Raw genomic sequence first — 19,508 nt, forward strand, 5'->3', positions numbered from 1 at the left:
CTGTGAAAGTCTAACAGGGCACAGAGCTTTGCTTTCTCTGCCGCTCTGTGAAGCTAACAGAGCTGGTTCATATCGCCATATAGTGCCGCCATTTACTTAGCAGCAGGTTCTTTCCTGCACAGTGGATCCCGGGTTGCGAACGCACCAATCCCATCTAATAAATATATTCGGTGCTTTCCGCCAACCCTAACAGGGGGTTGAAGGCCTTTTACGCTGAATCTTTCCTGTGAGTTCCTTCCACGCTCCTTTTCCCGCTGTGTTCTTTCCTGTGAATGGCATTTTCCCGCACTTTTCCCCCCTTGTCGCCCGTCCCCAACCCCCAAACTCCTCCCCTGTTCTCCTACAGCCAATCCTACGCACCGCTTTTAAAAAACAATATGGGAAAAACCCCTCCCATGGCAACGCAGTCATGGGGGGGCCTCCATCAAGCTGTGCCCATTCCAGCCCCCATCTGGAGAAATTGCAAAACCAATTTTGAGGTTTATTTTCTCCCGTTAACCTTGCAAAAATAAATAATTGGGGGCCAAAAAGATTTTTGTTGGGAAAATGTGATTTTTTTTTAATTTTCACTGCTCAACAATATCAGCTTCTATGAAGCACCTGGGAGTTCAAGGTGATAACCATACATCTAGATAAGTTCCTTGAGAGGTCTAGTTTCCAAAATGGGGTCACTCGAGGGAATTTCCACTCTTTGGGCACTTCAAGGGCTCTCCAATCGTGGCACGGTGTCTGCCAATGATTCCAGCAATTATTTTGGATTCACAAAGTAAAATAGTGCTCCTTCCCTTCCGAGACCTGCCGTGCGCCCAAACAGTAGTTTTCCTCAACATATGGGGTATCGGGGTGCTCAGGAAAAAATGCACAACATATTATACAGTTCCTTTTCTCCTGTTACTCTTGTGAAAATAAAAAAATGGTGTCTAATATGAAATGCTTGTGAAAAAAGTTACGGTAAATGTTCATTTTTTCCTTCCACGTTCCTTTTATTCCTGTGAAAGACCTGAAGGGTTAATAAACGTGTTGAATGTGGTTTTGAGAGCCTTGAGGGGTGCAGTTTTTACAATGGTGTCACTTTTGGGTATTTTCTGTCATATAGGCCCCTCAAAGTCACTTCAAATGTGAGGTGGTCCCTAAAAAAATGGTTTTGTAAATTTGTTGGTAAAAATAATAGAATTTGCTGGTGAACTTTTAACCCTGATAACTTCCTTACAAAAATTATGTTTCAAAATTGTGCTGATGTAAAGTAGACATGTGGGAAATGATATTACTTAACTATTTTGTGTGACATATCTCTGAGTGAAAGATAAAACTGAAAATTTGATAATTTCAACATTTTCAAAATTTTCATAAAATTTCTTATTTTTTTCACAAACAAACACAAGTCATATCAAAGAAATGTTACCACTATAATAAAATACAATAAGTCAAGAGAAATATGTCGCCATATAGTAGACGTCCGGTAACTGGTGATAATTCCCTCATGTGTGGGGTCTATTTGTCTCCAGAGAAATCACACGTTACATTCCACACATAACACTGTGTAGAAAAGGCGGCGCGGGGTAATTGTGCCAGTAGTGAGGGGGAATAATGGCGGGAATGTCACTGACCGAGGAGAAGTTTCCATGTAGGGTCTTCACTGCGGATATCATTCCCTGAGGCCCCTGATCATGTGACCCCTGACTCCTCCCCTCCTGTGACCTCATCACAGGTCCTGTGCGCACAGAGCAGCCATATTTGTGGTGGCGGCTCTACAGGTGGAGGTAGGTGCTGGAGATTCCCCATTACTGAGCACGGGGGACATTAACCCCTTCAGTACTGAGACTTTTCTGGTGTTTTTGATGCCACTTTATAAGAATCTGTTCTGTTTCCTGTGATAGATACATACGACCCAACTATGGAAGACAGGAAGTGAGGAAATGGATTGTTCTCATAGTACAGGGCCCCTTTCTTGGTGCCACACAGTGTAATGCTCCTTATGTAGTATGTATGATGCCCCCCACACAGTATAATGTTCCCACAGTACCGCCATCCTCCCATACAGTGTAATGCCCCCATTATGTCCCTGTATTAAGTGACCAGATAAAACATACAGACAAACACAAGGTAGAAGTAACCAATATCATTATTTAATTCCCTGATGTGACGGAACTGTGATCACTATGGCAACAGTATATAATACAAAACAGGGTGATAACGAGGTGAAATATACAATATCATAAATACAATGAATTCTCCGGCTCACTCTCACTGTAATAGCAGCCTCTAACCGTATGCTACTTTAGCTACTGACAAGGGCGATGGTCTTGACACATATAGGCCTCAACACTACCTCTTCTGCGAACACCGGCCATAGTGGAGGTCTCTGGTTCTTCCCGCTAGGCCACATGTCCTCCTGATAAAGTCTATTAAGGCTCGCTGACCTGCCTTCAGTTCAATCTGCCCCTCTCCTGACTGTTGTACTATCCCAGACCAACCCCTATACCGTGCACTAGTGCTGAAAGCAGATCATTCGCACCTCCTGCTCTTCACTGCAGGCGTATACTCCCGATCAGAATCTCCGATCTGATCTTCGGTGCTTGACCAACAGCAGACATCTCTCGTACCTGAAGTATTGAGGGCTAGGACTCGGCTGTTTCCTGGAGCAGTATGGACTCTGGGTCTTGACTGACGCAGGTCTGGTTCTCAGGTCTTGAATGGCATAACCTGGACTCTGGGACTCATCTGATGTCGCCTGGGTTCTGCTTCCCGGCATGCCACAACCTGCTGCCTCAGGCACTTTACCATGGCCTGGTATCTCGGCCTCAGTTTCTTCCCCGACACACGTCCTGCCTGTTCTTTGCTTGCCGCCAAATTTGCTCCTTTGTTTGTACTTTTATTTCAAGAAACTGCATCGTCAAGACTCTTCCTTGCTGAAACTCTCCCTCTTCCCATTGATTCCTCAGGGTCCCACCTGGATGGTAGATGGCAGTCTTCTTATACAAATGCCGCACATTGCTGAGAATTCCAGCTTCCTATAGCACTCCTTTTTAAAACCCATTATGCAGTATATGTGATGCCATTCACACAGTATAATGTTCAAACAGTGATGACATCTCACACACAAAAGATATTTATATTTCCATGGTACCGCCACCCCCCCACACAGTACAATGTTCTCCTAGTACCACAAATCCACCACACTCAGTATATTCTTCTTACAGTACCACAATTCCCTCCACATAGTATAATAGCACTGTGTTGAGGTTTTATTAGTAGATGTAAAGAAGAAAAATAAATACTGTAAAATAATAAATCTCATATGTTTCCCCTTATTATCTCCAGTAATTGTATTATTACACAGGATTCTTATGATGTTACATCGGCTCATCTTCTCATTCAGGTCTCTACAATATCGGATCCTCTCAGTGAAGGTCTTCTGTATAAGAGAATTTTCCTGATTTACCTGTCAAAGATGGATATGGACAGAGACAAGATGGCAGAGAGGATATTACACCTCACCCTAGAGATCCTCTTCCGGCTTACTGGAGAGGTGAGAGATTCTGATGACGTCACATTACATCATTCTTATCTATGGGAATAACAGATGGACAGAACTGGAGAGGTGAGGAGTCTGGAAATGTCTGTAGTGAGATTTATTAATGTGTCTCTCCATAACCAGGATTACACGGTAGTGAAGAAGACCTCTAGTGAGCGCTGTCAGGACCCTGTGTCTGAGGGATGGGGAAGACCCCTGAGCCCAATAATGGGGCCTCCACCTCACCCCCTGATACATGAGGACATCAATGACCAGAAGATCCTAGAACTCATCTACAAGATGATTGAGCTGCTGACTGGAGAGGTGACACTGCTGGGAATGCTGGGACTTAATACAGTAACACTATGAAGGGATCGGGGGATGACGGTATCATTGTATGTGTCAGGTTCCTATAAGGTGTCAGGATGTCGCTGTCTATTTCTCCATGGAGGAGTGGGAGTATTTAGAAGGACACAGAGATTTGTATAAGGACGTCATGATGGAGGTTCCTCAGTCCTTCACATCATCAGGTAATAGACAGGACTAAATAAACAAGGCCTATAATTATCTGTATGTAAAGAATGAATTCAGTCCCTGTATGTGTTTCCTCCAGATCTATCCAGTAAGAGGACAACACCAGAGAGATGTCCCCGTCCTCTTCTTCCACAGGACTATCAACAAGAAGATCCCAGTGTTCCTCAGGATCATCAGGTAGTTGGAGAGAAGGTGTCATGAGACCTCCCCTATGCTGTGTAGATGGCTATGAAGATCTTGTGCTCAGTTTTGTTTTATCCCCCAGTATTATGTCTTTTATACTTAGAATCATATTTTCAGTTATATTCCATTGCTCCTTGAGTTTCCATGTGTACATTAGAATAAGGATGATCCCTCTACACTATGACATGCCTTCAAATATTTGTAGGCAGTTATTAAGTTTCCTCTTAGCCTTCTTTTTTGCAAGATAAACATTTGCAGATCCTTTAACCGTTCCTCGTAGAACATACTTTGCCATCTGCTCACCATTCTGGTAGCTCTACTATGAACTTGCTCCAGCTCTTCATTTTTTTTTCTCAAATGTGGTGCCCAGATCTGGACACAGTATTCCAGAAGAGATTTGACCAAGGAGGAGTAGACGAGAATAATTACTTGACGTGATCTAGACTCTATGCTTCTCTTAATACATCCCAGAACTTGTGTAAAGAGAACAGTGGAGATGGCAGGACTAGGGCTGATCATAGATGTGACTTCTCCATCTGTCTGTGACTTTTACAATATTTGTTTCAGGGTGAAGATCTGACCCATATTAATACTACAGAGACATATGTGAGGGGTGATGAGTGGTGTAAAGAGGAGATTCCCACATATGACTACCCAGGTGAGTAGTAACCACTAAATGCAGAGAAGTCACAGATTCTTCTCAGTCACCGGCTGTGGCTGCTTTATCGGTGGTGTAGTCCGTCCGTATCACAATCGTGCGATCGTCAGTTTTCCTCTACACCACAACATTCTCCTCCACCAAATTCTGTTCAAATGACTTTGGGCATTGAAAGCCCTTTTCTATATGACGATGACTGTTACCTGCCCAGGTCTGTAAACTACAAAGCCAAATGACAGCGTACGTAGAATGTGCTGACAAGTTAGAAAATCACTGGAAGAAAATATTATGATGGGCCTGTAAGAGAAAGCGGAGGGTAATGATGCTGTTGGCTTCCTAGATCCCTGATATCTTATCGGATGAATCTACCTTCTCTCCCTTCTGTGCTGCTGAATGTTCTCATATGGTCCCTACAAGACCAGGTCCAGTCTTTCTGGCCAAACTTCGCTTTTATGATCGACAACATTGAATGTGCAGTGAGGGCCAAATGTGAATTTCTGTACAATAACAACAGAGTTTCCCTTTATCCTGACTTTTCAGTTTATTTTAAAACTGACTATTTTTAACCCCTTAACCCCCAGAGATATTTTCATTTTTGCATTTTAATTTTTCGCTCCCCTCTTTCACAGAGGCATAACTTTATATTTTTTAGTCAATATGGCCGCGTGAGGGCTTATTTTTTGCGGGACAAGTTGTACTTTTTAATGACTCCATTGGTTTTACCATGTCATGTACTAGAAAACAGGAAAAAAAATCCAAGTGCTGTGAAAATGCAAAAAAAGTGCAATCCCACAATGGTTTTTTGATTGGCTTTTTTACTGGGTTCACTAAATGCTAAAACTGATCTGCCATTATGATTTTCCAGGTCATTACGAGTTCATAGACACCAAACATGTCTAGGTTCTTTTTATCTAAGAGGTTAAAAAAATTCCAAACTTTGTTAAAGAAAAAAAATGCGCCATTTTCTGATACCCGTATCAAATCTATTTTTCGTGATCTGGGGTTGGGTGAGGGCTTATTTTTTGTGTGGCGAGCAGACATTTTTATTAATACCATTTTGGTGCAGATACGATCTTTTGATCCTGACCAAAAACGTAATAAATAATAATAATAATAATTTTATTTATATAGCGCCAACATATTCCGCAGCGCTTTACAACTTATAGAGGGGACTTATACAGACAATAGACATTACAGCATAACAGAAATCACAGTTCAAGACAGATACCAGTAGGAATGAGGGCCCTGCTCGCAAGCTTACAATCTATGAGGAAAAGGGGAGACACGAGAGGTGGATGGTAACAATTGCTTTAGTTATTTGGACCAGCCATAGTGTAAGGCTCGGGTGTTCATGTAAAGCTGCATGAACCAGTTAACTGCCTAAGTATGTAACCGTACAGACACAGAGGCTATTAACTGCATAAAGTGTATGAGAACATGATGGAGGAACGTGATTATGTTGTTGTTTTTTTATTAATAGGCCACACAGGGATAATTAGGTTAATGCGTTGAGGCGGTAGGCCAATCTGAACAAATGAGTTTTTAGGGCACTCTTAAAACTGTGGGGATTGGGGATTAATTGTATTAGCCTAGGTAGTGCATTCCAAAGAATCGGCGCCGCACGTGTAAAGTCTTGGAGACGGGAGTGGGAGGTTCTGATTATTGAGGATGCTAACCTGAGGTCATTAGCAGAGCGGAGGGCATGGGTAGGTTGGTAGACTGAGACCAGAGAGGAGATGTAGGGTGGTGCTGAGCCATGGAGTGCTTTGTGGATGAGGGTAGTAGTTTTGTACTGGATTCTGGATTGGATGGGTAGCCAGTGTAATGACTGGCACAAGGTAGAGGCATCGGTGTAACGGTTGGCGAGGAATATGATCCTGGCAGCAGCATTCAGGACAGATTGGAGCGGGGAGAGGGGAGACGTAATTCTGGCGTTTTGATTTTATTTTATTGCTACGCCGTTTAGCGATCAGGTTAATCCTTTTTATTATTGATAGATCGGGCGTTTCTGAACATGGCGAAACCAAAATGTATGTGTATGTTTGATTTTTTTTATTGTTTTTTTTTAAATGGGGCGAAACTTATATATATATATATAATTTTTTTTAATATTTTTAAAAAACTTTGTTTACTTTTGGCATGCTTCAAAAGTCTTCATGGGAGACTAGAAGCTGCTATAGCCCGATCGGCTGTGCTACATATAGGCAATGATCAGATCACTTGTATGTAATAGATTTACTGACTTGGTATGAGTGCCGACCACAAGGCGGCACTCATAGCAATCTGGGACTGACAACTATAGAGGTTTCCAGGAGACCTCTGGTTGTCATGCCAACCCATCGGTGACCCGCAATCTTGTGACGTGGGTCACCGGTGGGCGGATTTCCTGCGCGATTTCCGGAAGCGCTTGTTAAATGCCACTGTCAGCAGCATTTAACTGGTTAATAGCCGCGCTTTGGATCGCAATTCCAACCATGGCTGTTCTGGGCACATGTCAGCTGTTCAAAACAGTTGACATGTCCCAGAAAAGATGTGGGCTCACCGCCGGAGCCCACATCAAGGGGAGGGAGTCCGACATCGGCATATTATTACGCCTGATCTTCAGGAAGTGGATAAACAGGATTGTGATAATCTACATAAAACACACTACACCTGTGCCATGATATATCTCTAAGCTGTGCGTGGCGGATGGATATAATATACATTTATTCACGCCTGCAGGAGATGTGTTGACATGGCTGAAGTCCAGGTTTCAAGGAATCAGCCAACATCATAAATTCCATTATGTTTTCGAGCCTAAGGAATTGAGAGATTACTGCACAATCTCTTCCGATATGGGGAGCAATAAATAATTTCAGAACTCAGTAGCGCCAATGGTCTACCATAAATAAATGCAACTCCGGTTTAGTGATGGAGCTTACCCCCTAACATATGTTGTTGTTGGGGAGATAACATTTTTTTATTCTATGTCTTTTTTATACAGGTACATTTTGTATGGTAGTTTTATGATGGTGGGATCGGCCTGCCTCACTTACAGTACAGACCAAAAGTTTGGACACACCTTCTCATTTAAAGATTTTTCTGTATTTTCATGACTATGAAAATTGTAAATTCACACTGATGGCATCAAAACTATGAATTAACACATGTGGAATTATATACTTAACAAAAAAGTGTGAAACAACTGAAAATATGTCTTATATTCTAGGTTCTTCAAAGCAGCCATCTTTTGCTTTGATGACTGCTTTGCACACTCTTGGCATTCCCAGAGGGGAACAAGGCCGTATCTGGCAGCTTCTGGCAATATGCTTCAAGCTTTAGTAGTGTTTGTTACTTTCAAATTGGCTTAAGCAGGTAGCAGATTGCTCCAGCTGGACAGCACACAAACCCATACTGCCAGACTGGATAGTACTACTGGTTTGAAGCACCCTAATTTTAGTGGCTGGACAGGGACAGCACCACCCAGAGCTTCTGGTTTCGGCCTCTCCTCTATTACCAGCAACGCCTGCACAATAAATTACACTCTGCCTGGTGATGGAAGCAAACATCACAGGAGAAGATTCCAGTGGAGATGGGACACATGCAGATGTCCTAATATAACAAAATTACAAAAAACTAAAGCAGTAGAAATCCCCATAAAGTGATTCCATTGTCATGTCGGACGCTGTTCAGACCAGGTCGTTCGACAGACAGCGGTAATTCCGCTTTTGACCACTATGTGCTCATTGGCGTCGGCTAGATTTTATCTAGCTGTTCCGGGGTTAATTTACCTGATCCTCGGATTGGAAGCTGGGCCATGCCCATTGCCTTTAAATAGTTCTCCTGATCATTGGGCGTCGCCAATTATAGCTTCTGTCTTGTGCGTTGTTATCTCGGTCTGGAGTGGAGAGCTGGTTGTTGGAGATTCGTTGCTGGTGGTGTATTTTCCTCAGTCTTATTTACTCCCTAACTGACATGACTAAAAAGGGTACCAATTTCTCAGTTTGGCCTGAGGCTGCTGTGCGCGCATTTGAATTTCTTAAGAACAGTTTTGTTTCAGCCCCCATTCTTGTGCAGCCAGACGTATCAAAACCCTTTGTTGTGGAAGTCGATGCGTCTGAGGTTGGTGTGGGGGCGGTACTATCTCAAGGCTCATCTTTGAGTGTTTTTTTCCGTGCGCCTATTTCTCCAAGAAACTGTCGTCCGCCGAACGTAACTACGATATCGGCAATAGGGAGTTGTTGGCTATTAAGTTGGCCTTTGAGGAATGGCGACACTTCTTGGAGGGGTCGGTACATCAGGTTACTGTTATTACCGATCATAAGAATCTGCTGTATTTGGAGTCAGCCAAGCGTCTGTCCCCCAGGCAGGCTCGCTGGGCATTGTTTTTCACGCGGTTCAATTTTGTTGTCACTTACAGACCGGGGTCTAAAAACACTAAAGCGGATGCTCTGTCCAGGTGTTTTCCAGGGGGAGAACCTCAGGAGGATCCAGTACCCATCCTCCAAAAGGGTGTTGTGGTTTCGGCTCTCACTACCGAGGCTGAGATTGCCGAGGCTCAGGAGGAAGTACCATCTGAGCTTCCCATCAACAAATCTTTTGTACCGCTTCATCTCCGCTTAAAGGTTTTGGCGGAGCATCATGATGCTGTCCTGGCTAGCCACCCAGGGGTTAGAGGTACCTTGGAGTTGGTGTCACGTCGGTTTTGGTGGCCCAAGATCCGACAGGACGTGGTCTCATACGTGTCAGCTTGTACCACGTGCGCTAGGGCTAATACACCCCGCTCCCGTCCTGTTGGCACACTACTTCCTCTTGAGGTACCTAGTAAGCCATGGACGGAAATCTCCATGGATTTTATCACTGATTTGCCCTTCTCAGCTGGGAACACGGTCATCTTGGTGATAGTTGATCGGTTTTCAAAAATGTCGCACTTTGTGTCTTTGCCTTCGTTGCCTAACGCTAAGACTCTGTCTCAGGTATTTGTGCAGGAGGTGGTCAGACTTCATGGGGTTCCATCTGACATCGTGTCTGATAGGGGGTCTCAGTTTGTGGCAAAATTTTGGAAAGCATTTTGCTCATGGCTGGGGATCAAGTTGTCTCATTCTTCGGCGTTTCATCCTCAGTCAAATGGTCAGACTGCGCGTATGAACCAAAATTTGGAACAGTACTTACGCTGCTTTGTCTCTGATAACCAGGAGGAGTGGTCTACATTCCTTCCTTTGGCTGAGTTTGCCATCAATAATCACCGCCAGGAGTCGTCTGGGGAGTCTCCGTTTTTTTGTGTTTACGGGCTACATCCTCAATTTTGTACTTTGAGTCAGAGGGGCTCTTCCGGCGTTCCGGAGGAGGACCAGTTAGGAGCACAATTGCCATCAGTCTGGAGGAGAGTTAAACAGCGCCTGTTGAGTGTGGGTGCTAGGTACAAACGTGTGGCTGACAGTAGGCGTGTGCCAGGTCCGGACCTGAGTGTGGATGACTGGATGTGGTTAGCCACAAAAAACATAAGACTCAAAATGCCGTCCCTTAAATTGGGTCCACGGTTTATTGGTCCATTTAAGGTCACCGCCGTCATTAACCCAGTAGCGTACCGATTGGAGCTCCCTACGGTGTATAAGATACACAACGTGTTCCACAGGTCTCTTCTAAAGAAGGTGGTGGGTTCTGTGGACGCAGCACCTATGCCACCTCCAGTCTTGGTGGATGGTAATTTGGAATTTGAAGTCTCCAAGGTGGTTGACTCTCGTGTAGTGCGCCGCACTTTACAGTACTTGGTTCACTGGCGTGTTTATAGGTCTGAGGAGAGGTCCTGGTTACCAGCCTCGGACATTCATGCGGATCGGCTGGTCAGGTTTTTTCATCGTCGCCATCCAGACAAGCCGGGTCCTATAAGCCGTGAGGGCCCTGGGGTCCCTCGTAGAAGGCGGGGTACTGTCATGTCGGACGCTGTTCAGACCAGGTCGTTCGACAGACAGCGGTAATTCCGCTTTTGACCACTATGTGATCATTGGCGTCGGCTAGATTTTATCTAGCTGTTCCGGGGTTAATTTACCTGATCCTCGGATTGGAAGCTGGGTCATTCCCATTGCCTTTAAATAGTTCTCCTGATCATTGGGCGTCGCCGGTTATAGCTACTGTCTTGTGCGTTGTTATCTCGGTCTGGAGTGGAGAGCTGGTTGTTGGAGATTCATTGTTGGTGGTGTATTTTCCTTTGCCTTATTTACTCCTTCCTATATTTGTATTTATTTTGCCCTGCACATTTATAGTGTATTCCTGAGTGACTGCGGCGTGGTGTATATTTTCCTTTATCCTTGTCTGTGCTTACTGTGGGTATTGGTGTATTACCTCTTCACTGGGTGTTGGGCGCAGGTTTCAGCCTAGGGTTGAAACAGGAGACAGGGTGAGGGTCGAGGCCTGGACATGCACACCATCAGTGTAAACTCCAGGTAGAGGGTCAGTCAGGATTTCCCTAGTCTGAGGGAAATTGCAGGGGTCCGGGTTATTAGCTCTTGCTCACCTAGTCTCCCCCTGACATCCATTTTGGAAATTATAACTCACAGTGGATTATTCTATGGGAGTAGTGACTATTTTGACTCCACAGCCTCTTTACGGAAATTAGTTTGCACTGGATGTTGCAATGTGAAAATTGCACATTTGCTATTTTATTATCCAACACATAGTTCCCAGATTGTGCTTCTGGAGACACACACACACTGAACTTAAGTGGGTTCATCTCACTATAGTAATGCCAAATATATGGATGCTAAATGTGGTTTGGGCACACTGCAAGGCTCAGAAGCGAGTAGAAATTTGACTTTGGGAGAGCGGATATTGCTTGATAGGTTTATGGAAGCCATGTTGCTTTTTAAGAGCTTTTGAGCCACTAATAATGTGGAAACCTTTGTTTTTCCACTGACAGATGATGGACCTTAGTGGTGTCTTGTATTTCATGAGATGAGTAGAAGTTTTGTTGGTATAATTTTTGCCTACATAACATTGTTTGGTGGCTTTTTATTCCATATTTGGGAGGCAGAATGAACAATCCATTGAACACCACGATCCACTGGTTCATGCTGTGAGGCTTTCGATTAGACTGTGAACTGTCATTGTCTTGGTGAATAATTCAATATTTTTACATAACTTGTAATTTTTACTGACTGCTTAAGTAGAAATGTTCAAAAGTATAAAATTTGAGGTTATTTTATTCAAAATTAATAATTTGTTTTCTTTTTAGCAGATGACTGTACCAGGAGATCAGAGGGACAGCTGACCTCTTCAATGTTTAAATCAGATGATCTTGAGATCACACAGGATATAACTGAAGTGAATGCCATTACTTCAGATGTACAATCATCTCTTCACAGCAATGATCTGTCATCTGATGGTTTGAAACAGGTTCTGTCTTCTGGTTCATTACCAACTACTGAGGAAGATCAAAGTAATAATATAAGCATTAAAAAACTAATTGATTCTAAAGGAAAGAAGCCATTTTCATATTCAGAATATGGAAATAGTTTTCTCGAAAAGACTTTTCTTAAACATGAAAAAATTCACACAGCAGAGAATAGATTTTCATGTTCAGAATGTGGGAAATGTTTTAACCATAAATCAAATTTGGTTAAGCACCATAGAACTCACACAGGGGAGAAACCTTTTTCCTGTTCAGAATGTGGGAAATGTTTTAACCAGAAATCAAATTTGGTTACGCACCAAAGAACTCACAAAGGGGAGAAACCTTTTTCCTGTTCAGAATGTGGGAAATGTTTTAAACGGAAATCAGATTTGGTTAATCACCATAGAACTCATGCAGAGGGGAAACCTTTTTCCTGTTCAGAATGTGGGAAATGTTTTAACCAGAAATTTGTCTTGGTTAAGCACCAAAGAACTCACACAGGGGAGAAACCTTTTTCCTGTTCAGAATGTGGGAAATGTTTTAGCCAGAAATTAGATTTGGTTAATCACCAAAGAACTCACACAGGGGAGAAGCCTTTTTCTTGTTCAGAATGTGGGAAATGTTTTACAGATAAAGCATATTTGGTTAAGCACAAGAGACTTCACACAGGAGAGAAGCCTTATTCATGTTCAGAATGTGGGAAATGTTTCAACCAGAAATCATATTTGGTTAATCACCATAGAACTCATACAGGGGAGAAGCCGTTTTGCTGTTCAGAATGTGGGAAATGTTTTAAACAGAAAGGAGATTTGGTTAGACACCAGAGAATTCACACAGGGGAGAGGCCTTTTTCCTGTTCAGAATGTGGAAAATGTTTTGTGCAGAAAACATCTCTTCTTAGTCACCAAAGAAGTTGCACAGGGGAGAAAACTTTTTCATGTTCTTAATGTGGGAAATGTTTTACACAGAAATCAACTCTTAATAAACATCAGGGAAGTCACACAGGGGATAAGCTTTTTCATGTTCAGAATGTGGGAAATATTTTAACTGAAAATTGTGTCTTCTTAAAGGGGTTGACCACTACAAGGACATCGACTTGTCATTCCTCATGTTTGGCCATGTTAAAATAAAACATTCAATGTACAGCAATGATCAGTACTAAATATGTTGAACAGCCATGTCAGACTCAGCTGCCACCTTGGAAAAACATTCGCTAACTAACTTTGCAGCTAATGAGATGCCTTTATGGGAGTTCTATCCAGAATGGAGACATAAAATGACATCAGAGCCATTAGCAGGTATGGTTAGCATACACAAACATTAATAGGAATAGCTGCAGGGCATTGTGAGAGTGAATAAGTGGTGTCTTATAGTAGTAAGTAGTGTCTGTGACAAGGACAATACAGTAGTCAATATGTTTAGAGTTATGTGAGTAACGACATTAGTTAAATGGGTCCTGGGGACTTATGGATTGTAATGGAGTTTGGTGAAATACTCCTAAATATTGTCATGTTGTATTATCACTTTCTTTATGGTCTTTCCCTGCAGTATGAGGTTAGGATGTATACACGTTTTGCCTCAATATGTAGTTCCTTTGTTTAACTATATATAAAAAGCCCAAACGAGGTCTTCTCTATATTCAGGAGTAGAAATCAGCAACATAGCCTACTCCCATAAACAAAATTTCAGTGTGAAATACAATATCTTTATTTCAAGAAAACATAAAAACATGTAAAAAGAAGAGATTATGCAGAGAAAAATCTTTGGGAAAGTACTGTATATACTCGAGTATAAGCCGACCCGAGTATCAGCCGAGACCCCTAATTTTGCCACGAAAAACTGGGAAAACGTATTGACTCGAGTATAAGCGTAGGGTGGGAAATGCAGCAGCTACTAGTAAATTTCAAAAATAAAAATAGATGCGAATAAAAGTGAAATTGATTGAGACATCAGTAGGTTAAGTGTTTTTGAATATCCATATTGTATCAGGAGACCAATATAATGCCCCATATAATACAGTTCATGATGAGCCCCATAAGATGCTCCATACAAAATACGCCCCATATAATGCTCCATAACGTTCATGATGGGCCCCATAACATGCTCCATATTAAAATATGCCCCATATAGCTGCATAAAACGTTAATGATGGCCCCATAAGATTCTCAATAGAATATTATGCCCCATCTAATGCTGCATAAAAGGTTGATGGCCCCATAAGATGCTCCTTAGAATATTATGCCCCATATAATTCTGCATAAAAAGTTGATTGCCCAATATTATGTCCCATATAATGCTGCACAAAGGTTGATGGCCCCATAAGATGCTCCATAGAATTTTATGCCCCATAAAATGCTGCACAAAGGTTGACGGCCCCATAAGATGCTCCATAGATTATGCCCCATATAATGCTGCACAAAGGTTGATGGCCCAATAAGATGCTGCATAGATTATGCCCCATATAATGCTGCAGAAAGGTTGATGGCCCTGTTGTGAACTCTGTTTTTGGGCTCCCTCTTGGGGTCAAAAGTGGTACTGTGTAAGTGCTGTCTTTGGGCTCCCTCTGGTGGCTCTTTGTGTCATTCTGCAGGTCTGAGGCTGGATCAGCTGTCTCGTTATCTGTTAGCTGGTTTCCTATTTAGCTCACCTGGACTATCAGTTGTTGCCTGCTGTCGATGTATTCAGTGCTATTTTGATCTTTCCTGAATTCCTTCGTTATCAGTCTCGCCAAGAGAAGCTAAGTTTCTGTTTGGTTATTTTTTGCTCATCAGTGTTCAATATGTTTCTTGGTTATTTATTTGTCCTTGTCCAGCTTGCTAATATGTGATTTCCTTGCTTGCTGGTAGCTCTAGGGGGCTGAGTTTCTCCCCTCACACCGTTAGTTGGTGTGGGGGGTTCTTGAACTCTCACCGTGGATATTTTGTATAGGGTTTTTTACTGACCGCACAGTTCCCTGCCTGTCTTCTGCTATCTAGTATTAGTGGGCCTCATTTGCTGAATCTGTTTTCATTTCTACGTTTTGTATTTTCCCCTTACCTCACCGTTATTATTTGTTGGGGGCTTCCTATATCTTTGGGGTCATTTCTCATTAAGGATTTTAACAGTACAGCAGGCCAAAAAGTGTTAATGCATCGCAGAAGTGGGATAAGAGAAGTCCTGAGTACAATTTTTTTTTTTTTTTTTTTTTACTTTCCCTTTGCTGCAGTCTGTCCAGCTTCTCTCATCCCCTAATCTCTGGGTGGCTTTGAGTTAGGCTGCAGACATGGATATTCAGAGTCTGACTTCTAGTGTGGATCATCTTGCTGCAAGGGTGCAAAGCATTCAGGATTTTGTTGTTCGCAGTCCTATGTCTGAGCCAAAAGTACCTATTCCTGAGTTGTTTTCTGGAGATAGATCTAGGTTTCTGAATTTTAAGAATAATTGTAAATTATTTCTTTCTTTGAGACCTCGTTCCTCTGGTGATTCCGCTCAGCAAGTTAGAATTGTTATCTCCCTGTTACGTGGCGACCCTCAAGATTGGGCTTTCTCCCTGGCGCCAGGAGATCCTGCACTGCTGAATGTGGATGCGTTTTTTCTGGCGCTTGGTTTGCTTTATGAGGAACCTAATCTTGAGAACCAGGCAGAAAAGGCCTTGCTGGCTCTCTCTCAGGGCCAGGATGAAGCTGAGGTGTATTGTCAAAAATTTCGGAAATGGTCGGTGCTTACTCAATGGAATGAGTGTGCCCTGGCTGCAAATTTCAGAGAAGGTCTTTCTGAAGCCATTAAGAATGTTATGGTGGGGTTCCCCACACCTGCAAGTCTGAATGACTCAATGGCTTTGGCCATTCAGATTGATCGGCGTTTGCGGGAGCGCAAATCTGCGCACCATCTGGCGGTGTTTTCTGAACAGAGACCTGAGTCTATGCAATGTGACCGAATTCTGACCAGAATTGAGCGGCAAAATCATAGACGTCAAAATGGGTTGTGCTTTTACTGTGGTGATTCAACTCATGTTATCTCAGCATGCTCTAAGCGCTTAAAAAAAATCGCTAAAACTGTCACCGTTGGTACTATACAGCCTAAATTCATTTTGTCTGTTACTTTAATTTGTTCTCTGTCATCCTACTCGGTTATGGCTTTTGTGGATTCAGGTGCTGCCCTGAACCTGATGGATTTGTCGTTTGCCAGGCGTTGTGGTTTGGTCCTGGAGCCTTTAGAATTCCCTATTCCACTGAGGGGAATTGATGCTACACCATTGGCTGAGAATAAGCCTCAGTATTGGACTCAAGTGACTATGTGCATGACTCCTGTACATCAGGAGGTGATTCGCTTTCTTGTGCTGCATAATTTGCATGATGTTGTCGTTTTGGGTCTGCCATGGTTACAGGCTCATAATCCAGTACTGGATTGGAAAGCTATGTCTGTTTCAAGTTGGGGTTGCCAGGGGATTCATGGCGATGCTCCTTTGGTGTCAATTGCTTCTTCCACTCCTTCTGAGGTCCCTGAGTTTTTGTCGGACTACCAGGATGTATTTGATGAGCCCAGATCCGGTGCCCTACCTCCTCATAGGGATTGTGATTGTGCTATAAATTTGATTCCTGGTAGTAAGTTCCCTAAGGGACGACTTTTTAATTTGTCTGTACCAGAACATGCCGCGATGCGGAGCTATATAAAGGAGTCTTTAGAGAAGGGACATATTCACCCGTCATCCTCCTTGGTGCAGGATTCTTTTTTGTGGCCAAGAAGGATGGTTCTCTGAGACCTTGTATTGATTATCGTCTTCTAAAATAAAATCACGGTGAAATTTCAGTATCCTTTGCCATTATTATCTGATCTGTTTGCTCGGATTAAGGGGTCCAGTTGGTTCACCAAGATAGATCTTCGTGATGCGTATAACCTTGTGCGTATTAAGCAGGGGGATGAATGGAAAACAGCATTTAATATGCCCGAAGGCCATTTTGAGTACTTGGTGATGCCTTTTGGACTCTCTAATACTCCTTCTGTGTTCCAGTCCTTCATGCATGACATCTTCCGAGAATATCTGGATAAATTTATGATTGTGTATCTGGATGACATTTTGGTCTTTACTGAGGACTGGGAGTCCCATGTGAAGCAGGTCAGGATGGTATTTCAGGTCCTACGTGCTAATGCCTTATTTGTGAAGGGCTCAAAATGTCTCTTCGGAGTACAGAAGGTTTCCTTTTTGGGTTTTATTTTTTCTCCTTCTACTATTGAGATGGACCCAGTCAAGGTCCAGGCTATTCATGAGTGGACTCAGCCCACGTCTGTTAAGAGTCTTCAGAAGTTCTTGGGTTTTGCTAATTTTTACCATCGCTTCATTGCTAATTTTTCTGGCGTGGTTAAACCCTTGACGGATTTGACCAAGAAGGGTTCTGATGTGACTAATTGGTCTCCTGCGGCCGTGGAGGCCTTTCGGAAGCTGAAGCGCCGGTTTTCTTCGGCTCCAGTTTTGTGTCAGCCTGATGTCTCTCTTCCTTTTCAGGTCGAGGTTGATGCTTCTGAGATTGGAGCAGGGGCTGTTTTGTCGCAGAGAAGCTCTGATTGCTCTGTGATGAAGCCTTGTGCTTTCTTTTCAAGAAAGTTTTCGCCTGCCGAGCGGAATTATGATGTTGGTAATCGGGAGTTGTTGGCTATGAAGTGGGCATTTAAAGAGTGGCGACATTGGCTCGAGTGAGCTAAGCATCGTGTGGTGGTCTTGACTGATCACAAAAATCTGATTTATCTCGAGTCTGCCAAGCGGCTGAGTCCTAGACAGGCTCATTGGTCGTTGTTTTTCTCCCGTTTCGATTTCGTGGTCTCGTACCTGCCTGGTTCGAAGAACGTGAAGGCTGATGCGCTTTCTAGGAGTTTTGTGCCTGACTCTCCGGGAGTTTCAGAGCCGGCTGGTATCCTCAGAGAGGGAGTGATTTTGTCTGCCATTTCCCCAGATTTGTGACGAGTGCTGCAGAAATTTCAGGCGGATAGACCTGACCGTTGCCCACCAGAGAGACTGTTTGTCCCAGATAGATGGACCAGCAAAGTTATTTCCGAGGTTCATTCTTCGGTGTTGGCAGGCCATCCTGGGATTTTTGGTACCAGAGATTTGGTGGCTAGGTTCTTCTGGTGGCCTTCCTTGTCGCGGGATGTGCGTTCCTTTGTGCAGTCCTGTGGGATTTGTGCTCGGGCTAAGCCTTGCTGTTCTCTTGCCAGCGGTTTGCTTTTGCCTTTGCCTGTCCCGAAGAGGGCTTGGACGCACATTTCCATGGATTTTATTTCGGATCTTCCAGTCTCTCAGAGAATGTCTGTCATCTGGGTGGTGTGTGATCGTTTTTCCAAAATGGTCCATTTGGTGCCCTTGCCTAAGTTGCCTTCCTCCTCCGATTTGGTTCCTCTATTTTTTCAGAATGTGGTCCGCTTGCACGGCATCCCTGAAAATATTGTGTCTGACAGAGGATCCCAGTTCGTGTCCAGATTTTGGCGGATCTTTTTTGCTAAGATGGGCATTGATTTGTCTTTTTCGTCAGCCTTCCATCCTCAGACGAATGGCCAAACTGAGCGAACTAATCAGACCTTGGAAACTTATTTAAGATGTTTTGTTTCTGCTGATCAGGATGATTGGGTGACTTTTTTGCCATTGGCCGAGTTTGCCCTTAATAATCGGGCTAGTTCTGCTACTTTGGTTTCGCCTTTTTTCTGCAATTCTGGTTTTCATCCTCGTTTTTCCTCGGGTCAGGTTGAGCCTTCTGACTGTCCTGGGGTGGATTCTGTGGTGGATAGGTTGCAGCAGATTTGGAACCATGTGGTGGACAATTTGAAGTTGTCACAGGAGAAGGCTCAGTGCTTTGCCAACCGCCGTCGCTGTGTGGGTCCCCGACTTCATGTTGGGGATTTGGTATGGCTGTCTTCTCGGTATGTTCCTATGAAGGTCTCCTCTCCTAAATTCAAGCCTCGCTTCATTGGTCCTTATAAGATTTTGGAAATCCTTAACCCGGTGTCATTTCGTCTGGACCTCCCAGCGTCGTTTGCCATTCATAACGTGTTCCATAGGTCTTTGTTGCGGAGGTATGTGGTGCCTGTGGTTCCTTCCGTTGAGCCCCCTGCCCCGGTGCTGGTTGAGGGCGAATTGGAGTATGTGGTGGAGAAGATCTTGGATTCTCGTATTTCTAGACGGAGGCTTCAGTATTTGGTTAAGTGGAAGGGCTATGGTCAGGAGGATAATTCCTGGGTTGTCGCCTCTGATGTTCATGCGGCCGATTTGGTTCATGCCTTCC

General features: G+C 43.5%; 1 protein-coding gene and 1 pseudogene across 2 annotated transcripts in view; one reads left to right on the top strand and one right to left on the bottom strand.

Moving 5' to 3' along the window:
* The window catches only part of LOC143767646 (uncharacterized), a 383,745-nt gene that overhangs the window by 132,333 nt on the left and 231,904 nt on the right, over window positions 1–19,508 (bottom strand). The window lies entirely within an intron of this gene.
* Window positions 3,390–13,711, top strand: LOC143767674 (uncharacterized; annotated as a pseudogene). The gene is made up of 6 exons (XR_013213736.1): window positions 3,390–3,529; window positions 3,659–3,838; window positions 3,921–4,044; window positions 4,128–4,225; window positions 4,799–4,889; window positions 12,103–13,711. The product of XR_013213736.1 is annotated as an uncharacterized LOC143767674 (transcript).

This window comes from Ranitomeya variabilis, chromosome 4 (assembly GCF_051348905.1).
Source record: "Ranitomeya variabilis isolate aRanVar5 chromosome 4, aRanVar5.hap1, whole genome shotgun sequence".
NCBI lineage: Eukaryota > Metazoa > Chordata > Amphibia > Anura > Dendrobatidae > Ranitomeya > Ranitomeya variabilis.